This window comes from Salarias fasciatus, unplaced genomic scaffold (genome assembly GCF_902148845.1).
Source record: "Salarias fasciatus unplaced genomic scaffold, fSalaFa1.1, whole genome shotgun sequence".
Taxonomy (NCBI): domain Eukaryota; kingdom Metazoa; phylum Chordata; class Actinopteri; order Blenniiformes; family Blenniidae; genus Salarias; species Salarias fasciatus.
The window spans coordinates 128,467-140,644 of NW_021941250.1; the positions used below are offsets into that span (position 1 = coordinate 128,467).

Here is a 12,178-nt window from a genome sequence, read left to right on the forward strand (position 1 = left end):
AAAATCCAATTAACCACAAAAGCAGATTTTCAGACAGTGGGAGTGCCTGGAGGACATCCACACGCACGGAGAGAACATGCAAACTCCACAAAGAAAGGCCCAGCCAGGACTCGAACCCACAGAAAATTTCCTTCTTAACATGAAGTGAGGCGCTCCATCATGCAGCTTCATTCTCTTTCTCCTACAGTCAACTAACAAGATGGGTGAGTATTTTGGTGATTATAATTAAGTGTTCTGAAAATGAGAAAAAAAAGGCAAAGGAAAGAGTGGCAGAGCCTTTGTTTTACGCACAAACATAATTTTAATCAGTCACTCCTGACATAAAAAAAAGGGTATTGTTTGTATGGTTGTCAAAATGTCAGTTCAATTTCTGCTAATATTCCACAATATTCCATATAATTATCATAATACCATCATTATGTTGGCTTTCCACTGATTACCCCTCTTACTTTAGCAGTTAAAATTTAAATAAATAGTGCTTAAATTGATTGGTGGTGACTTATTGAGTTGCTTTCTTTCAACTGCATTATGATTTTGACACATATGGATACATTTAACTGTTTGAATCCTCCTTCACCTTTGTGTGTTCAACCACCCAACATAACAAACTGTTAAATTACAGTTTTCAAACATGAGTTCATTACAGTAATGAAGGCACACTACCTCCACTTGAAACATCAAGAAATAGCTTTTTGAGAAACAAAATATTCACAGAATATTATACAAAGTGCTTTTGCATGAGGAAAACAGACTGAAAACATGTAATTGGCAACCAAGTTTGCGTCATACATACATATAAAATGATGACAGAATTACACTGACAGGCACTTCTGTAGTTTGAGGTTTGCACTAAATAAAAGGTGCAAACAGCAGCATTGACAGGTCTTCAGGAAGATGTGCTGGCTGTGTGCAGGTTGGCGGGACGTGGACTCTACACATGGTGCAGTTCCCAGGTATCCTGCTCGGAGCCGTCTACTCGTCTACGACGCTGTCGGGCTTGGGGTAGCCAAACAGCTTGAAGTCAGGTTCGTACAGCTTGTACAGTTTCCTCCGTGCCTCAAAGGGAATCTGCTCAAACCAGTCTCTTACCCAGCTGACTACAGTCAGGTTTTGGTACGCTGAAGGGAAATGCAGCAGATTGTCCACTTTCATGAGTTTCAGAACTTGCTCTGCGTCTGTGTCGAGGGTCTCCAGTCGCCCGATGAAGTCATACTTCACCTGACAAGGATGGCACAGACGGTAAATCTGAAACACAAAACACACACGGCTGCTCCGTCAAAACTGTATATTCATTCACACGTTGAATCAGTTGAAAACTGTTTGCAAGTTTTATCTTATGTGCATTTTGCTACACAAGTTTATCGCCTGCTACCACAGTCATTCTGATGATCTTAAATTATAGATGTCATATAAGTGCAATGGAGGAAGAACACAAAAAGTCTGAATATAAACAAGAGGAGGAAAAAATGGCAGCAGAGGGTAAAACAAGTAAAATATAAATAACAAGGGTTGGGATTTGTGTGTTGTTGATGGGATGTTATTGAGAGGAGGAATGGAGCAGGGATGAGTTCATTTCAGTCTGTTATAAAACAGAAACCAACCCAAAAACAAAAAAATGTGTTTCACTACATTCTTGGAAAGATAATTTTTATACAGTTGTTACACCATGAAGGCTGTGCAGAAAATGAAGGGAATAATTAGCTGAACCAGTGGCTGTCAAAGTGTTGAGAGGCAGCAGGGAGCTGCAGGTGGGGCAGAGCAGCAGAATCATTCTGGGGTGTCAGCAGCTGCATTTTAACTCACCACGTAATCTTTAAGAAGAAATCACAATTAAAAAAAGGAGTAGGGGGGTGCAATTATTTGGATCCCAACAGCTGCTAACAACAACATCTTTTTGTCGATTGTGGCAAACATCAAGTCCAGCGTTAATAAAATATAAACTTGGTGTGAAACAAACCATGTGTTGGGTGAGAGTCGATGGGCCACAGTGTGGTTCAAGCTTTAACCCTCTGAATCCCAAGCAGTTTCGTTTTTTCTTTTTTTGGTTTGTTACATTTTCACTCACTGTGGTGTCATTTTTCTCCTAAGCTTTTCTATAGATTCTCAACAAGTATCGCCATAGGCTGACATAACATGGAGTGAACCAAAATTTAAAAAGCTACATATCATCTGGTAAAAGAAAAACAAACATTGAATCTTTAAACAAAATTGACAAAAATTAATGTATAAAATATTTGTCTAGGTGCCCTCAAGCCTAAAGAACATAGGAAAAGTGGTGGTGATGGCAGTAAATTCAAAGAATCTACAAACTCCAAGATTTGATGTTTGCAGTTCGAGATCTGCACCTCTATGGGTTCAGGATAACTGTGGTTAAAGCCACATGTAACTCAGCAATGTCTCTTGAGGACTATAACTTAATCACAATGCAATAAATCGCTCAATAAAGAATAATACACATGAATAATTTTCTAAGAATTCAGTTTCAGAATAATAAAAACTGTAAATAACTTTGTATTTCAAGGAACAGACAAGTCTTGGGATCAAAGAAAAAAGCAATTAGTGATCTATTTCCAATATTACAACATGGTTAAGGTCATTATTGACAAAAAATGAAATCTCCTCGTAACAAGTTGTCATGGGACTGAAACCAAGTGGAAAGTCATTTGATATCAGTAAGACAATGCCGTGGGAAGCAACATGTAAAAAAAAAAAAGATTAAACAGTGAATACAGGGTGTATGTGAATCATTAACGGCTTGCTGGAAGCAGCAAGGAGCACAGAATTATTTGGGTTTTTTTTTTTTTTTACAGAATTTAGCTAAAGCAAACTTTTTTTTTTTTTTAATTTTCAAAGAAGACATGAGAATCAAAGCGATGCTGATGAAATCTCCTGAAATCGCCTCGTCCTCCCCGGCCTCTTCAGACATGTTGCTGACATTGCTGACACTGGACAAAGGGTTTGTAAATGCCGGCCATTTAAAAATGAGAGGTATTTTGATCCCGCCAGAGGGATTTGAGTTTGTGGTTGCTTAAAAAAAGCCCCTAGTTGAAGAATTCAAGTGAAATGTTGAAAACTTAAAAATAGATAGCGGGACGTCTCATGGGGTTTTTTGCACTCTCTTTGCTCCAGTGAAAGTAGTACTCGATCTGACGAGGGTTTGCCCAAATCTGATAAGAACATCGTCAGAAGCAGTGTGCACAGAGTTCAAAAATGCAAAAAGGCACAGAACATGGGAAAAACACAGAAGGCAGGATCACAATGGCACAAAGTACGGAGAAAAGGAGAAGCAGACATTACACATGCAACAAAACTAAACAGGAAGGGACAAACAGGTAAGAGACGTAGATTTGACTAAAAGGGACACTGATAATTTTCCTGCAGCATGACTCCTTCACAAATCAAACTTTGTTGCAATTCTTTGAAGAAAACAGTCTGAAAAATCTTCGACTGAGGGTTTGGTCCAATGCTATTGGTTCATCTTACACGCAGATTTCTGATGCAGCAACAATCTCAAACTGTTTCATCAGAAATAGCTTTTTTTTTTTTCCATCACTCACTGTGTCATACTGAAACCTTTTAGCCCGCTTCAAGGTTTTGTCCTTGTGTCCCCTCATGAGAAGTATTTCAGAGCTGCTTCTCATCCTATGAGATCATTGCCAGACAGTTTTGTTCGGCTAGACGTTGGCTGATTGGGGTCTGGCATCTTAATTTAGCAAATTGTGCACCAGTGGGAAAGTTGCTTTTCTATGTCTAACAAAGCAGAATGTCACATATTGATCTTGTGGTGGTGTGCTCACTTTCCGTGGCTGATCGTGCCGTGGATGCAACAGATCCACTTTCAGCAAATTTGTTTTAGAGTGCCCCGTTTTAAGCCTTCAAGCTAGATATGATTTGATGCAGAGAAAGCTTCAAAAAACAATCTGACATCTGACTCCTTTTCTTGACCTGATGCTATATTTTCCCAATATGAAAGCACAACAGAGAAATTCTTCTTCAGGAAAAACAAGTCAGGGATGACTTACTGAAATATGTCTGTGATAAATATAAAAGAAACCCACTAAAAGCACCATTAGGAAGCCTCAATTCAAGGATCTGACATTCTGTAACAGAGATTCCTCTTTACTTCAATGTGTTGATGGCTGAGAAAAGTGTATATTTTGACTTTTTTTTCACACAACATGGCATCTTATACTTAGAATTAATTGTAATCCTTAAACTTTCACTCATTTCCCAAACTGTGGAAATATATAAGACTGTCAGCTTCATGCTTTAAACCCCACTGTGCTCAGACAATAAAAACAGCTGTACTGATCTGTTGCATATCAAATGCCAAATATCATCCACCTGCATGATTCATAAGCCATTATGATACACATGCTTCAACTCATCAGGGAAAGAAAAATTCCATGTCTTTTAACAGGAGACATGCCAAAAGCGAAGAAGAAAAGAAGTCATGACAATTAAACTACCAATATTTGAAAACCCAATTTACAATAGCAGAGTCAGTGTCTACGTGAGTGTGCGTGTGTGTGTGTGTGAGACGAATACCTGCCGCCAGTGTTCATTGAAGAGCTCTCTTCTCTCGGTCTGGGGATCTAGCAGGTAGGTGATGAACTGCTGAAACGTGGGTTGGAGTCCCTGCAGCAAACGCCTCCTTGGCTGTGTCTGGCAAATAAGACAACACCGCAGTAACGACGCAGGATCACGGAACCAAACCGCTTGTAGAAGACCTGATTGGGCCTGGCAACACAAGCACATGAGAGAGAGACACACTTCAGTGCTGACTGCTGTTTGATGAGAAGAGAAGCATGTGTGAATGTGAACATGCACAGTCGGATACACACTTTCCAAACTTGTTCCTGAAGAAGAGATGAGTCTGACAAAGGGGTCTCGCACAAACAGAATTTGGTGTACTTCTGGAGCTTGACTGCATCAGGTGGTGGGACAGAGAACATAAATGCTGGGAAACCTGGTCAGGAAGAACAACAAAGCAACATGAATGCTCCCCTGTAGGAGTTACCGTTCCACCGACAGCACCTCTGTGACTGCTCAAAGTCAGAAGGCAAGTCTGAAACAACCCCTTGCAACTCGTGTCTTGTGCGTCCTTGATACTGACACAAAAAAACATGAGTTCGGCTCAGAGAATGGCCCTGTGTGCTGCAGCGCCAAGCCCGTGGTTTCCACTCTCTCCTCCAACTGTCAGCTCAGTAAATAACCAGTTCACTCACACTTTTTTTAGTGCAGCTCAGTATTGAATGTTACGACAGAAACAAAACCTGTCCTGTTCCAAGCAGTGTACACAGGAACATCAAGAATCTATTTGAAAACTGAAGTTCTATCAGTTTTTTCAGGAAAGAGAGAAGTACTGCAACGGGCTTAAAATGTAATTTCACAATTTTAGGAAGAGTAGTTGGATCAAAGCATGAGTAACATGACAGAAGAAGAACGCTCCCTTTCACTTCAAATGTGCAAGTTGGTCTTCAGTTTCTGCCAAATGTTCCTCCTTTCTGCTTTTAGAGCCTGAGGTATGTGTGTTTGTGGTAGGGACTCCTCCTGTTTACACACAGTTTCAGTCTCTCTATTGGCTTGCTCAGTTCCATTCAGGCATTTACTGGCTTGTTAGGGGGGAAGTGCTATTTTTGTTTGTTTTTGTTTTTTTGCATGTAAGATAATTTAAATGAAAGTGTGTATTTTGGCCCATTGTACAGTTCTGCTAATGCCTCAACATTTTTTCCTTTGAAGTGAGCTGATGACTAAAAGAGACAGTTTGCCTTTTATGAAGCCACAAAGAAAAGTGATGCTGGCCTGGCACTGACCGTACTTTTTATTGTCTATACTGTCATTCTTTTCTTGTAAGAAAAGCCTTGTGATCTGGGACTGGATCCAGAGCAGAATAAAGTGGTATAAAGGAAGGAAGTACTGAGCCGTTTCACACAAATGTTAAAGCTTACAAAGTGTTCTCTGTCTGCAGCTCAAATTTTGTAAAAGTCGGTATCTAAATACAATATCCATTACAATGCACAGTGCACAAAACAATGAACATCCCACATAAAAAGTGATAAACACAGATTTTAATGTTTCACTCAAACAACGGCTGTGTGGCAGGAAGTGCTGATTGCGTGTTCTGCTTCTTTGTGAACCCCTTTAAAATAATGTTGTTGTTTGTTTTGTTTTTTTGTTTTTTTTTCAGACAGAAAGCCCCCACAATTATTAAACTTGCACCGCATTGCAATATTTAATCTTTGGTCAAATGTGGAAAAATTGCCTAGGAAGACGCACAGTTAAAAAAGTGCAACTGCTCCCTTTATTCACAGAAACTAAATCATAAAATTCCAATCGTGATATCATGTTCCTGGTGAGCTGCACTCATTGTACTCATACTTATTTACTGTAAAGTAAAGCACTGTTTATTGGCTATCATGCCATTTTATAACACTCAAGCACGACGAGATGAAACTGAACTTTATAGAGCTACTGACATAAAATAAGCACATTTAAAACACACATTTGGGCTCTGGGTGTAAACAGCGTGACGTGTCTTACTTATCAAAAGTGATGGTAGTTAGAGCCGTTGTGGTACGATGTTAGTAGGTATTTCTACGGGATCAGTGTCAGGTTTTCCTGAGGAGGGTGAGATCTGAGACTCACTGAGGATCATCATCATCCTCTTCCAGTTGCTGCATGCCACCTAAACAGAGAGACGCCACGGGAGACGTGGGGGGAGGGGGGAGAAGAAGACAAAATATTTAGAAATAAAGACAGAGCTATGAATGTGTGTATAAATATCGTGACTTGCCAATAAGTACTAAAGCCAATAAAGCACTTTTCTTCCAAGCTGTTTGTCTTACACAGTTTTTGACTACTGCAGCACTCCCCACACACACACACACACGCACAGTCTTGTATTTCTATCCTTGTGGGGACCGTCCATTGACTCCCATTCATGTCTAGCCCCTAACCCTGACCCTTACCCTAACCCTAACCCACACCACAACAAAGCCTAACCCTAAAGAAATGTTTTTGCACTTTTACTTTTTTCAGTAACAACAACATGGTCAAGAAAACACTGTTTCTCCTACTTAGGACCGGAAAAAGGTCCCCACAAGGCACGTCGTTCCACGTTTGCTATCCTTGTGGGGACATTTGGCCCCGACAAGGATAGAAATACAAGAAACACACACACACACACACACACACACACCAGACAGAACCACACAATGCGGACGTACCTTGGGAACATAGCAGTAGATGATTTGGTGTTTATCATCGACTATGAAGTGATCCAGCTCCATGTTTGGGATCTGATTAAAACTGCGTTTCATTGCTGGAAACTCCTCGGAGGAGCTCATTTCTGAGCACACGTCCATGATCCTCTGCTTCCTCGCTTTTTGTTCCATATCTTCAGCAGAAACGCCACTGCTCTCTTTCTCATTTCCCTCCAGTGTTTCCTCCTTCCTCCTCTCCTGTTTTACCTCCAGTTCCTCCTCCTCCCAGTGTTGCCCCTGTTCATCTTGCTGAACAGGGATGTGCGTGGTGGTGGGGACAGTGGCCTCAGATCTGCTGGTGTTAACAGGCTGTGAAGGGTCTTTGTTGGTCCTGTTATTCCAGCCAGTGTGAAGTGGGTCCATAGAGAATAGGCACCGAACTGCGTCCACGCCGCAGTAATGTTTTCCCAGTACACAATGATGAGCAGGCTCATGAACAGAGACCCCAGTATGAAAGCCAGCCGTATACTGGGCCATTGTTCCCATGCTGGGCCGCCTCAAGGTCCGCGACTGGCGAAGAGAAGCTTGAAGTGGCGGTCTGGAGCTTTATGGTGCCTGCTACTGCCGATGATCCCTCCTGCGACTGAAAGAACAGAAAACAGCACTAAAACCTTGACAGCTTGATACAACTAGGAAAGACAGAGTGGTTTTATCATATTCTCCTCATGAAATATTTAGAATATGCTGTTGGCCGAAACATGAAAAATGAAGCTTTCCTAACCAGCCTCATTTTCACCCTCCCATACAGGTACACCATAGAATAATAAAGATAATGCTGTGCTGTATAGAGCATCTTATGATGAGGGTTCAGGCCAGTGGTTGGGTGTGTGTGTTGTGTGTGGTGTGTGTGTGTGGTGTGGGGGGGGGGGGGGGGGGGGGGGGGGTTGCCCCGGGGGTCATGGGCACACCACCTCCACCCCAGGGCACCCAGCTGCCAGGGACATGTGAACAACCTGGCCTGTTGGGGGTGGGACACACACTTCAGACACACAAAACACACACACCGCAATCTGAGGGTCTCAGCAGGCTCTGAGTGGGATGAGATGAGAGTTTACTGTTACTTTCACTTGAAGAGCCTGTTTGACAAGAACACACCCAGACTCATCCAATTTCTCCTGCAGCTATAAGACAAGTGAAAAACAGGTATATTTAAATTTTTTGGAAAAGGCAAAAAAACGTGCTTATTATGAAGCACAGGGGCTTTTGGTTATTACAGTCTTGGGGAAAGAGCGCATCCTCCGTGATGGAAAAAAAAAAAACAGAATTTATCCAGCAAACGGGCAAACAACGTGTCCTTTGAGCGGACACCCTCCACAGAAGACACAAAGAGCGTCTCTCCAGCCCGGGTCTCTCCCCCCTCGGTGTCATCCGCTCCTCATCCCGGCTCGCTCCCTGCCGAGCCCTTCACACCGGAGCTCACGGCGCTCCGAGCATCACCGAGCCGGAGAAAGCCCACCGGGGCCCGAATGGAATCCGGTTCCTTACCCCCGCAGAGGAGCCGAGGTGCCGGCTGCGTCTCCTCCGGTCCGTCCGCCCGGTGATGTGAGCCCGTCTGAGGCCGCTCCCTCTCCCCACGCTCCACGGCCCAAATACCGCGAGATCCCGGCTCCCACGCCCTGCACGCCGCTTTCTCCCACCGGCCTAGGCGTCCCTCCAAATTTAGGCTGGGAAACCGTAAATCCAGCCACACGAGGCGCTGGATCTCCAAAGTATGACAGGATGACTCCCTCACAGTCTGAAGGACTTAAAGCTTTTACTGTTAAACTCCTTTACTGTCCTGTGTAATATAGTGTCATCTGTTCCAGCTTATGTCTTATTCTGTAACCTACTGCAGCCCTCCCTTAGCTTTTTTTATTTCATAGGTTGTCATAAAAAAGCAAAACAATGAAAGTTATTTAAATGGGATATATCTGAGACGTTCTTTGATCAGAGAAAGAATGTCATTGTGCAGGGAAACATGTCTTCACTAAATGACAATAAACTTGAACTTTTCTGGAGTTTGCCCATTCTCCGTGTGTGTGTGGTGTGTGTGTGTGTGTGTGTGTGTGTGTGTGTGTGTGTGTGTGTGGTGTGTGTGTGTGTGTGTGTGTGTGTTGGTTTCCTCCCACAGTCCAAGAACATGCACAACCGGTGACCCCAAATTGCCCCGAGGCATGGTGAGTGTGTGCAGTTGTCTGTCTCTGTGATGGACTGGTGACCTGTCCAGGTAGATCCTGCCGTGACCGCAGTAAACTGGAACTGGCTGCAGCAGCCCATGACCCTGATGGATGGATGGATGGATGAATGGATGGATGGATGGATGGATGGATGGATGGATGGACGATATGTTATAAAGAGTAAAACTGATCAAAATGTCAGTGTGTTTTAGGATTTTGATTTATTTAAGTAGTAGGGATAGTGTACACTGTACCGGAAGCTGTAGCGGAGCCAGAGTGGGGGCAAGGGGCGGTCGCCCCAGGGCCCACAAGGTCATAGGGCCCCGTTTCATGTGATGTGTTCACATTTAATCGTAAATAAATTATTATAATGTAATGTGCAGTGAGTGCGAGAAGGTATATGCATATGAGTGTGGGCTCCAAATTGCCAATTCTTACATTACGACTGTCCATGAATGCATCAGAGCTGTAAGCCAGCGCTGATTGGCTGTGCGGCATGAACGAGTTTTTTCTTTTGCACTTGATCTGAACTCTTGCGGTACTACCCAAAACCTAACATCGGAGCCATTGGTGAGTCAGTCAAATCTTAAAAAATATTATCTTTATCAGAATGCTGTGGTCTTAAACACCTGTCTATTTGAATGTGCCTTGTGTTGCTTTCAACTACAAGAGACCGCTGAGTCTATTTTTTTCTAATATATGTGAATTCCAAAAGATAGATAGCGGTGTCTATATCTATCTGAATAGATTGTGTAATTTTAGACCAGCTGTGTTCATTTTATATTTAAGCTGTATCAAAGATGGTACAGATTTAGCCCGTGACTTTTTATCTGAGATTTCAGCACCATGGACAGCGGATGCTCTGAGATTGACAGCTGTTTGGCTGCATTTGTAGTGCGTGTGTGCGTGCGTGTGTGTATTTGTTCTTCAAACAAGTTTGTGAACTGGTTTGTGACTTTATTCTGCTTTCTGAAGCATATGTGTTTGCTTGGCTCAATAAAAGTGAGCATTAGTGTGTTGTTTGATGGTAGGATGAGGGATTTTTTGAATGGTAAAACTACCATCGTAAGGGCCCGTCAAGAATGCTCCACCCCCTCTGTACTACGCCTCTGACAGGAACGTATATGTGCAGAAAATTAATGGGACAAATGGTTTATTTGTCCCTTGGAGGAGAAAAAGGAAAGCAAAACATGTCAGAACTTAGCTATTCCTAAAGACAAATACAGTAAACCACAGCTTATGATGAAGCCGTGAACCAGAGTCCAGGTCCATCATGTTAGATCACTGTCCAAAGGGTTAATCCCTGAAATAACGCATTCTGATTCACCAGGCTGCTGGTTCATGCTGAATGTGAAAAAATAAAATGTTTTTCTCATTCTTCTTTCTTCAAAGAAGCACCTTCTGGAATGAATAAATAAATAAATAAACAGTTAAAACAAAACATCTGAAAGGCATGTACCCAAGACCAAGAAAATCTTGACAGAAAATTAACGTTCAAAATGTTTACTGTCAGGTTCTATCCTTTAAATGTCTGGGGTTGTTGTTGCATTATATCACAGTACAATTAAGTCCAACATTAAAACACTGTAATTTATCCTCTAAGAAGAAACGTCAAAACTACAAAACTGAATCTTTACTGTAATGATCTTGAGTGACTTGATATTTATCATCAGAGTCCCTTCCACCGTCCTCTGGGGATAAGAGGCATTAGCTAATGGATGGATATTTACTTCTGGGTCACGGCTCCAGATTGCAACACACAGTACATTTTCTGGACACTGGCGGATGTTTGAATGAAGCCTCAGCAGCTGTCTCCTGCAGAGTATTTATAAGATCCGTGACAGATGGGAAAATGATCGGGTGGCAGCTGTCTCCACATCAAAAGCACCAGCCAGCTCTCTGGCAGCCAGCCTGCTGAAACCTAACGTCACAGCAGGAATTTAACTGAAGCAAGCAGCAGAATTCTCAATAAAAAGCCTTTTAATTTATGAAGTGTAGGACAGCACAACAGCATCAGTCCATCAGAGGACCAGATGGGTTCATTTTTCCCAGAATGTGTTTGATCGTATGGTCTGATGATGCTTTACTTGATATAAACAAATGAGGGTCCATTGGGGGACATACCTGTTCGATTAGATCTTTACTTGGTTTATAAATCATTGAGGGTTTAATTTGCTGTGTAATACTTCACAGTTGAAAATCTGTCCTGGCGTGTGAAACAAATGAGGTGGACTCAGGTCAGTGACCTAAAAGATCTCTGCAGCGTCCGCAGTCGATGTGGCTGATGAACAGTGGCGGCCGCTTTCATCAGGGATTAATTATGTGGACTAATGAGCATAAATAACACGGACACATCGCCTCCTAATTCCTCCCCATGCTGCATGTCCACACAGCTGATGACACAGACTCGATTGTTAACATACATACAAATTTCACTGTTATTGCTGAGTGAGCCGGTCTGACTGGGGGTTTAGTTTTGTATCAGCACATCAGATATATCTGCAGTCAACAAATAACCTCTTCTCAAATCTGTGAAAAATGATCCCCAACATATAGATTCAGATTGATGACAGAGCAGCTGCTGACTCGATAATAGACAGAGAGAAAACGCAGCCTTGCATATCTGGCTCCTGAAAAACACAATCATGTTTACCAAACAGGTTTTGTTTCAATTCATATTAAAATGCAAAAACAAGGACAGAACAAAATCATGTACTCCGATGGCTGTATGTCTGTACTTCTTCTTTTCAGGGCTGT

The 12,178-nt window shown here is 42.4% G+C and overlaps 1 pseudogene; it reads right to left on the reverse strand.

Annotated features, from left to right (window-relative positions):
- Positions 1–385: 385 nt before the first annotated feature.
- LOC115384506 (carbohydrate sulfotransferase 12-like) lies at positions 386–11,581 on the reverse strand (annotated as a pseudogene).
- Positions 11,582–12,178: the final 597 nt, after the last annotated feature.